This window comes from Dryobates pubescens, chromosome 19 (genome assembly GCF_014839835.1).
Source record: "Dryobates pubescens isolate bDryPub1 chromosome 19, bDryPub1.pri, whole genome shotgun sequence".
NCBI lineage: Eukaryota > Metazoa > Chordata > Aves > Piciformes > Picidae > Dryobates > Dryobates pubescens.
The window spans coordinates 21,675,856-21,685,694 of NC_071630.1; positions in this window are offsets into that span (position 1 = coordinate 21,675,856).

Genomic DNA, 9,839 nt, shown 5'->3' on the forward strand with positions numbered 1-9,839 from the left:
GGCTTTGGATTCACCCACTACCCACAGTAGTGACCAGTATGGATCACACGACTCAGTGGGGGCCAGGGAATGTGTCAGCAAATGCACAGGTTTCAAGAATGAGCTGAAAATGCCAAAAGGTTTATTAGCCATCATGGATGATTTCCAGGAGTCTGCCACTCCAAAGCAGAAGAGCCCTTATCACCTAAGAGTTATTAGATTTCTGACTATGCTTTTAAAAGAATTGTACTATTGCAAGCATTTTCCAGCAGCATTTCCTCACGTGGACAACAAAGAGTAAGAGGGAAAACACTATCAAATACCCCTGCGACCTCAAAGCCTCAGGGAGGTGACTGGTTTCAAACCACTTTCTCCATTCTCATCAATATGACAACCGTATCTCACCTCTGCTGGACTTTTCCTTTCACCTTCCTTCATAATATTGTCTGCTCAATTTTACAGCCATTGCTCTATGCACATAATAGGGGTGAATGTCTTGCTGATGATTTTCCAGTGCTAAGGTGACTAAAAGCGAATATAAGCCAGTGCAAGATGAGATGATCCAGCGAGAAAGCAGGCAGTTCAAAACTTAAGAGACTGAGAACATCCATCTAGTTCAGCACAACTCACTGATAGCAGAACATAATTTTCAGTTAGGGCAACTACATTGGTGAGTTTTGAACGGCTAGACAAGGGATAATACATTCGGCCAGGGGTAACCCATGTTCACCTTTTTAATTTCACTTGCTTCCTAAAAATTCCAAGGGACAAACCACCTTCATCCTCTGGCATGTAGCAAGGATCCAGTGGATGGTTTCTGCTGGCCACATAAAGCTCAAGTTGTGAGAATGCATGAGCCTCCATACACAGAGCAAAGAAATCAGTCTCCCAGTGCTCAGACATGGCAAAAAATAACTCTCCTGATGTGGGTGGCCAACATTACCACAACAACAGAGTCAAGGCTGTTTCTCCTCAGGCTCTTCTCCAGTTCCAGGCCTTGGCTTCAGCCAGGTGGATGCAGTGACTTGTACACGCCCTGCTCCATGAACGACGACTCTCTTCTGAGTGCATTAACTGAGCAACTTGCAATTCTGCTCTTTCAGGTACTTCATTAGGGCAAAACCCCATCATCTAAAACTATTCCCTACTGATAAACAGCTCTCAGACCTCTGCAGCTTGAGAGTTTGAGCCACTTCGAAAAGTGCTTCAAGACTGGACGCACTTCTGGATTAGCAATTCAATTTGATCTGAAGATTTCAAACTTTCAGAATCTTCACAAGGAAGTTCCTCTTGTATGAATAAGTTTGCTCATTCCTTGCCTTTGCCAGAACTTCCTTGTGAAGCTTTTGAAAGTATGGGGCAGGCATTTCTCCCCACCTGCTAGAGCAAGACCACGGAAGAGGAAGAGCTATTGGCAGAAAGCTTTTTTAGAGGAGGGGAACACATAAGGCCATAAAGTGAAAGTTTACAGTCCTAGGAAAAGGTTCTCCAGATTTACATAAGTGGACTTGGCAGTGAATATGTTAACAGTTGACTGTAACTGTTTGGAGAGAAACAAGCTGTTTGGATGCTGGCAGCAAAAATGCTGCTTTATCCAATTCTTACAGTGCCAAGCTCCTCCACCCTCTCTCAGAGCAGCATTTAGACAAATGCCAACACTTTAAAATTAAGTGGCCCCATCATTATTAATTCATTTGGTATTCATTGTAACAACATTAATCATGGTAAACTGCAGCAGCTTTATTGCACATGTAATGGGTAGTTTCCTAGAATTCCCTGTAAAATCTCTGACATTGCTAACAATGTAAAGACAATGAGACATTACAACCAAGCAAAACAATAATAAACACACAACTTGATAAATCACTATTCTGCCCACAAGTATGTTAGAAAATAAACTCATTTCAAAACTAGAGGAAAAAACAACAGGCAATAAGTGACATCAGTGAGTCTGAGGCTTTTGGTTGCATCAAAGAACCAACCCAGCATGCTAATATGACATTTACAAATAATACCTAACCGCAGCCTAATTAACTTATTGTGTGCTTACTAAACTAGCATACATATTGTATTAGAAGAAAAACACTTATTTGTTCTGTTGCTAAGAAACTTAAGACATTTGCATATTTAACAAATTGTTAGAGGGTTTTTAACCAGAACCCATCAGTATTTATAAAAGACAAATTTAAAACACGAGATCAAAGACACAACATTAATTTTTCTTTTGTCAACTGTCTTTGTTCAATGGCTCAAGGAAGCAGTTTTATAGCCAGCTGATACATAATGAAACATCTGGTATTATTCTGAATTACAGCAGAACCCACTAATAGGCAAAGGCTTTTCTTTACTTCATAGAATCACAGAATTGGTTCAGTTGGAAAAGCCCTCTAAGATCATCAAGTTCGGCCATCAACCTAACACCACCATGGCAATTAAACCATGTCTCAAAGTGCCATGACCACACATTTCTTCAACACCTCTAGGGACAGTGACTCCATCACCTCCCAGGGCAGCATATTCCAAAGCCTGACCACTCTTGCAGAAAAGAAACTTTTCCTAATATCCAATCTAAACCTCCCCTGGCACAGTATCAGGTCACTTCCTCTCATCCTGTCACCTGATACCAGGGAAAAGAGACTGACCCCTACCACAGTACAGCCTCCTTTCAGGAAGCTGCAGGGAGCAATGAGGTCTCAACTCAGCCTCCTCTTCTCCAGACTAAAAACTCACAGTTCCCTTAGCTGCTCCTCATAAAATTTGTTCTCTAGACGGATCACCAGCTTTGTTGTTCTCATTCACCATCAATGTACTAGAGGGACCAATCCAGCAGCACCTGGATAACGTGCCTTTGAAATCACAGCAAGGTTTTCCTGAGTAAGGACTTTAGGATCCATGCCTAGAACAGGAATGCTACTAATGTTTTATTTTGAAGGTTCCAGATGTCAGCCAATTTTAATTGGTCTTGTAAATTGTGCAAGAGCAGGAAACGAAAGCACAGCATGTGGGAGCAAGGCCATGAATGAATCCCAAGAGTTCTCCACTACCTGGGAGCCAGTACAGTGACACTGCTGCTAACCATGCCTATGGGGATCCTGTCTGCAGTGCAGCAACCTGTGGCTCCCTGGGCATTAATCCAGGACAGCACTGGGTCATTATTTTACACACTGTGATCAAGGTCATTGGCCAGCTCACTGGCAATTAGTACATTGATTAGCAGAGTGGAATCCTCTTCTTCTACCCCATCTAGACACTTGCTGGAAAAGCAGGATGCCTGGGCCAGGGATGCTCTGTGTGTGTGTGGGACACCCAAATCACATCCAACGGCCACTGAGCACACTGTGCCAATGTGACCAGATCCAGAAATGCCCTTGGGGTGTCACTACCCTGCTATTCTACCTCCAGTGCAAACAGAGGCTAGAAGGAGCAAGATGAAAAGAAAAGCAAAGAGACACTAGAAGGAAATCTGAAAACTCAAGGAGCTGTAACAAAACCAAGGTAATCCTAAATTTGCTGTGTCTAAAACTCTCTTCACAAAGCTAACACAGGGGGATTGTTGTCCCAGAGTTGCTTTTTCCACCTACCAAAGCTAGTCAGGTGTCTCCTTCCTTACTTACCCTCCCTGCTCTGCCTATCTTGCTATAAATCCAAGATCAAGGAATTCCTGTGGTGGGACAACATCCTGCTGCACTCTTGGGAACAGACTAATAAATTGTGTACTTCCTCCACAGTCAGCTAAATACTTAGATTTATCATTTGAAACAGTTTCCAAAGAAAATATGTGACAATCAAAGTAATTATTTCTGAGAGTAAAACACTGAAAGAAATTAATTCTGCTAAACTGTAGCAGTTTACCACAGTCAGCAACAGAGCTTTCTGGAGGATTTGAGAGTTCCAAGACAAGAATCTCCTTGCAAGGGAAAAAGGGTTGTATTGGCTTCAGTAGCAACCAGGTGAGCAGAGTGCAGACAGCAGTTTCAGCTGTGCAAGGCTGAAGATGACTCTGCTACTGAGAAGAGCCAGGTGTAATGGCAGTGCCAGCCTTGGTTTGAAAGTGACCAGCTGTGGCTCTTTCATGCACCCAAGGAGCTCTCAGCAATGGCACACAGAGGGGAGGCTGCTGAAAGATGCCACATTTTGGCAAGCCTCAGCATGTCCTGCCAGCTCGTTCCCTCGGGAAGGAGCTGCTCTTACCAGCAGCTCTCCCTGCTGCATCACAAACTGCCTCACAGCAGGCAGCACATTTGTCAGTGGTCTCCACCACAGGAACATGTTACTTCACACCAAGGGGTAGAGTTGGAGGAACACGTACAAGAAGAATGTGCACGTTTTTAAAGCCTTTGTGGGTTCAAAACATACACAAAGTCTATGGCCTGCAGTGACATTTGTCTGTTAACATTTCTGGCAGAGGCTGTTTACGACACGACTTCATCTGTGACTCTGCTGGCTGGTTAAAAGCTCAGCTTTTCCATGAGTGCATCTCCTGTGCTTCCAGCCCAGCACCTCTCTGTGTTAGTTAAAGCAAACTTTGGCCCCAGACGCTTACAAATGCTAGAAGGTGTCCCCAAGGGACACTGATGTCAGGTTGTAGCCCAGCTGGGCACATTCATGCTGGCTTTAATGTGCCCAATTGTTGGCCCATCGCTCCATGCCTTCACTGCTAAGAACTTCTCTCCCTTTTACCCATATTGCCATACATGTACTGCAGCAGCAGGTACTTTCATCCCTGGCAGTCAACCCATGTTACAAGTACCCCTGGATTTGGTGCACAGACATATGCTGAACAGGACGAGATTGCAATCCTCAGCAAGGCAGGAGAGTGCTGCCCACAGTCTTCTAATTACAAGTAAACAGCAGTGAAACAATTGAAAACTGGGCAATAAATGGGACATGGGTAGCCTTAATAGAAAGCAATACCAACAGCCTCTGTACCTGGAAAATGCACATAAATACAAAGCTTTTGCTAACAGCACCAAGTGCTGTAGTTTCTGTCTGAGGCAGAGGACTCCAGCTGTAGCCATTTCTGGCATTCTTCTGGGATGCAAAAGGGAGCTGACAGACAAAAGAGCATCTAATGAAAATTCTGTTCAAAGTATTACTATTACAAAATGTTGGTAGATAAAGTCCCAGAAGACTATTCATAATCACCAGTCACTTATGGTGGAAAGTGCCAAGGTTTTGCAGTCAGGTGTTAGGGGATGGGCTGCAGCAAAGCTTGACTGAACACAAAAAGGACGTGTTTGCTGCTCCCCTCAGTTGTGCCTGGTCACAGGTAGTCTGCTGCCTGTTTCAGCAGGTCTCAATTGCTCTTGGCTGGCAGCACAGTTTGAGAGGCACACAGGGAGTCTCAGGCGACAGCCAAATTCCAGGCATGCACTGGACACACAGCCAAGTTCTGCCAGCCACCCTTAATGGGAAGGCTACCCCACCTCCAAATGACTTAATCCCAGTTTTAGGTTACAAACATGCAATACCTCCCTGCTGGAGCACCACAGCATTTCTAACCCAGTGGCTTGCTGCTTTGTTTTCTGCAGAAGAAGAGAGTCAAAGGTATGTTTTGGCCATGATGGACAGCTGTAGCTAGTAGTGACACCACCACCAGCATCACAGGAAGCAGAAGGAAACAAAGCACCACAGAGATAAATTCAAGAAGTTCCATTTTCAGTTTATGATATTCAACACTCAAACCTGGTTTGGGAAGAAAACCAAACCAAACCAAAAGACAAGAAAATGGATCTATTTCAAGCAGGTAGGTACAGGAGTAATCTCCCAGTCATTTGGTAGGGAAAGTAGGGTTTCAATTTTCAAAGGGCTTTAATTCCTACTAACTTCTGAGCACTGTGGTCTCAGGTACAGTTCTCAGCCCACTGGTCCCCTACAGGGCAGGATAAATTTCACTTTTTAAAAACGTACTGGATCCCGATTAGTGCAAATAACTACTGACTTAAAAGCAGCTTGTGGCTTTACCTGTCCATAATCCACTTTATCAGGCCTTGAATAAAGAATATACATTTCAGAGAGCTTCAAAACATACATTTTTTAAAATGGCACCTTTACAGTAGTCCAGCATGGGTTGTGTTACCTACTTTGTCAAGATTCCAACCTTCCAGGGAGATTTGAGTTTTTGTTTTACAGCCCCTCACCTTTTCTAAAGCTCCCAGCCAGCCACAAGAATAAAGGTATAAAAGAGCTTTCTAATATTTTCCACCTGTTCTCCCTCCCTTAAAGACTATTTCTGTGCTCCAACTTCATCTGCATAAGGGAGGTGCAGCTCTGTATGAGGGACACAGTACCACTTCTACATGTAACCCATGTGAATGTAAGGCCTGGTGGGGGACACCGATAAGAGGAACAGGAAAATTGTCAGCTGAAACTCTCATCTGATACTTAGATCCTCCAGCCCAAGTATTCTCTCCCATCCTCTACAGGTTAGTCACATCTCTCTTGCAAGCTTCTGTTATAGACTGCTATTGCTATAACTGTTATAAACTGTTATTACTATTAGTCTACAGACTTCTTATCATTAGACTTTTTTGCACCGGCTCTTCCACCTCTGAGATACATTGTCCTTGCAACAGCAGCACAGTTTATTGCTTCTCAAAAAAGGTGTGGGATGACAAGCTGCAGTTAATCAACCTTCAAAGAAAGCCAAAAATCTGTAACATTAGTGTCAAAGACTTGGATCCTTTCCTCCTAGAGTAAGGCAGTATCCAGTGGAGAAAATCTCACAGTGTAAAGCAGAAACTCTGGAGGCAAATTGAGATGATCACATTGTGATGTCAAGTTAGTACTTAAGCACGGAGCGGGCTGTGTCTGCAGGGTGGAGGTTGTGTGAAAGTCTGAGAGGGGAGCCTCCTCCTTCACTGACCATCACAGGAAGCACTGCAGAGAGGCCTTGCCATGACAAAAATCTATTACTGCACCCACTGATGGGTAAAGAAGTATACAAGAAAGCAACAGAATAAACCCTTCTGCAGGATCCAGTTCAGATGCGCAGGACTGAGACTACCAAAGAGCAAGAGGAAAAATTGATTAGTGACTGTGGGCACTAAGACAGTATGAGACGGCTCTCGGCACGTGTACTCACTGGCATACCCAGCCTCAGCAGAAAGCCAGCTCTCCACCAGCTGGATTCAACACTCAAATACATAACCTAAAGCTGTCTGGGTGGTGTTAATTTATCCTCTCAGTGCAAGTGTGTAATGGGTTTTTAATGGGGGCAGCACTGCAGGGGCAGAGGAAAATGGTGCTGCCAAGTTTTTCCTAGAACTCTCCTCCTTTCCTAGAACTCTGCCAGCCCTGGGGCAATAGCACTAAAGGCTGTGCACAGCATTACCAGAAAAATCACAAAGTGCTACCTAAACTTTCACATTTTGACTCCACACAAAACTGGGTCACCAAAGTCCTTGCTTTTGGAAGGCAATGTTCTCAGTGTCAGAGAGAGAGGTTTTAGGAGACAAGGAGTGTGCACATATGTACAAATTAAAGTAAAAAAAGAAGTCATTGGGAGAGTGCAGAGAAGGAAAGGTGAAAACCAGTTAACATGAAATCAAGTTGGTAATTGCAGGAAAATCACTGGGCAATTTTACAGAGGTTCCTTTTCCCCACATTTATAGCTCTGTCATTACATCTCCTGGAGATGACACCTAACCCAGTAGAGTTCCAGCCCTGTCCCTCTGGCAGTTAGCACTCAGATAGGCAGTTAGCCTATCTTTTACACTGCAGGTATTGCCACAGTGCCTGGTTTCCCTCAAATAAAGATTAACCCTTTCCACACATGACCAAATCCAGACACTCCAGGTTTCCTGGCAGAAAACTGTTTGTTTAAAATCCTTCATGACGGGCTTCCTGCGACTCTCCTTCAACCCAAACATGAACTCAATTTGACTAACATTATGGGCAGAGATTATGTAATTTATAGTCCATATACAAGGCACAACAAATGTTCCTGCTCACCAGTCATTATCAAATGTACACACTACAAGGTATTTGCATTGCAACTGGGAAAACTCACTGTTATGAAGTGCATCACTCCAGGGTAGGGGTGGGTTTTTTTTAAGTGGCTTATAAACACTTAAACACATTCTCCATTCAAATTTACTTTCTGCCAGCGTTCAAGTTGGGGCAATTTGATCGTGTGGCTGTTTGCAGGCAGTGGGCAATAGGGCATCAAGAGGACAGAAACAAGCCAGTTAAAAATCCTCTTGAATATTATGTGACCAAATGATACCACTGATCATTCATCTCTAATTGCCCCACTATTTCCCTTCCCTATTTTTATTTATGTGGTCTACTATGTCATTCAGGTTTTCTGAAGCTTTGCAGTAAACCCAGAGCAAATAGAACTTTATATTAAATCAATATATTCAGTGGTTATTTGATCATTTCCTTTGGCAATATCACATGAATTGGGTCTTGGAGCTACAAGCAAGAGGATGGCACTTCTTGTTTGGAAATGAAGAGCCATGTTGCACATTTTAAAAATCCATAATGAAACCTTCATTATAGAGACATATATCTCACCATCCATCATCTCCAAACATGAAGGCTTGGAAATGAAAACCTGCCTGCCTTTAATTTGATGGGCTGTGTGTGCAGTGTTTCCATCCTGCTGGGGGGAGGGCAGAATCATTTTACTTATTCACATGCCTGCAAACAGACAGGTAAATTTTGGAGCATCATCTCACCTCAAAATCCTGGAGCCACATATGTGGGAATAGCCCTGAATCACATGCCCTTGTTTCCCCTTGCACCAAGCGCTCCATTGTTTGTTTGCTCCCATTAGTGCAGTGGTAGGGGGGCCCTGGGCTGTGCTCCCCTCCCAGGCTGTGCTCCCCTCCCAGGCTGTGCAGCATCTGTTACAGGGTGGGGGTTATTTCCTTTTCTATTTATTTTCCCAATTTTGTTTCTAATCTCTACTTCTTTGTGGTTTCCTGGAGTCCTTCTGACAAAGCCACATATTCTGTCCCTGTCCTTTACAGCACTGGAGGGCACTGCAGAACACATGAAATTTGTTTCTAATTTTAAATCTGCCAAAAAGCATTCCTGGGTTACAAATACATGCCAGCAAAATTGCTAGGGTCTATCCCACTAATGCCACAAGACAAACAAATCGAAAAGGAAATAAAAAAGACTAAAATACAGAACAAATATTTTTGCACTTCTTTTAGCTTGTCTAACCTTTCCTTTTCCCCTCCTTCTCCTACACTTTACCCAAGTTAAGCCTTTTGGCATTACATCTGTATCTGTTTATATGTAGAAAAAAAATTTACAATACAAGCAACTGAGGAGGAACAATTTGGTTTTTCCTCTTCTGTACATCCTGTACATGAGGAGAAGGCTAGAAATACCTTCAGCCAGAAGTATAAGGAGAACGCCTCCCTCCTCAAGGTATCAATGAAACACTGCATGTTTCAAGCAATGGGCCAAAATCCTGAGGCCCAAAAATCAGTTTAAACTGAAAGGCTGATCTCAGCTGCATTGCTGAAGTGTGCTTTACAGAAGATATTCTCATCATCAGTTTCCTGAATAATACTTCAGCTAAATCATCCTAAACTTTTGTTACCAGAGCAATGCAAGCTCTGAGGTAGCCTCTAAGGCAGTAAGAGGTCTGCATTTCAGGCTCTGCGTTGGCATCCCCCTGTTGTCTGCATTTGCTTCACCAAAGTTCCACCTGCACGTAAGCAGAAGCTCCCAGCCTGGCTCAGATTTCACGTCTGTAAATGTCAACAGACCAAGGAACACAACTCTGGGTTTATTTCCATTAGTAGTAGCACAGAATCATGGCAGTTCAATGCTCTGCAAGTGCTAATTAAAGACCTTGTCATAAGGAACTTGAAAGAACATTTCAGAGCTGAATCCAG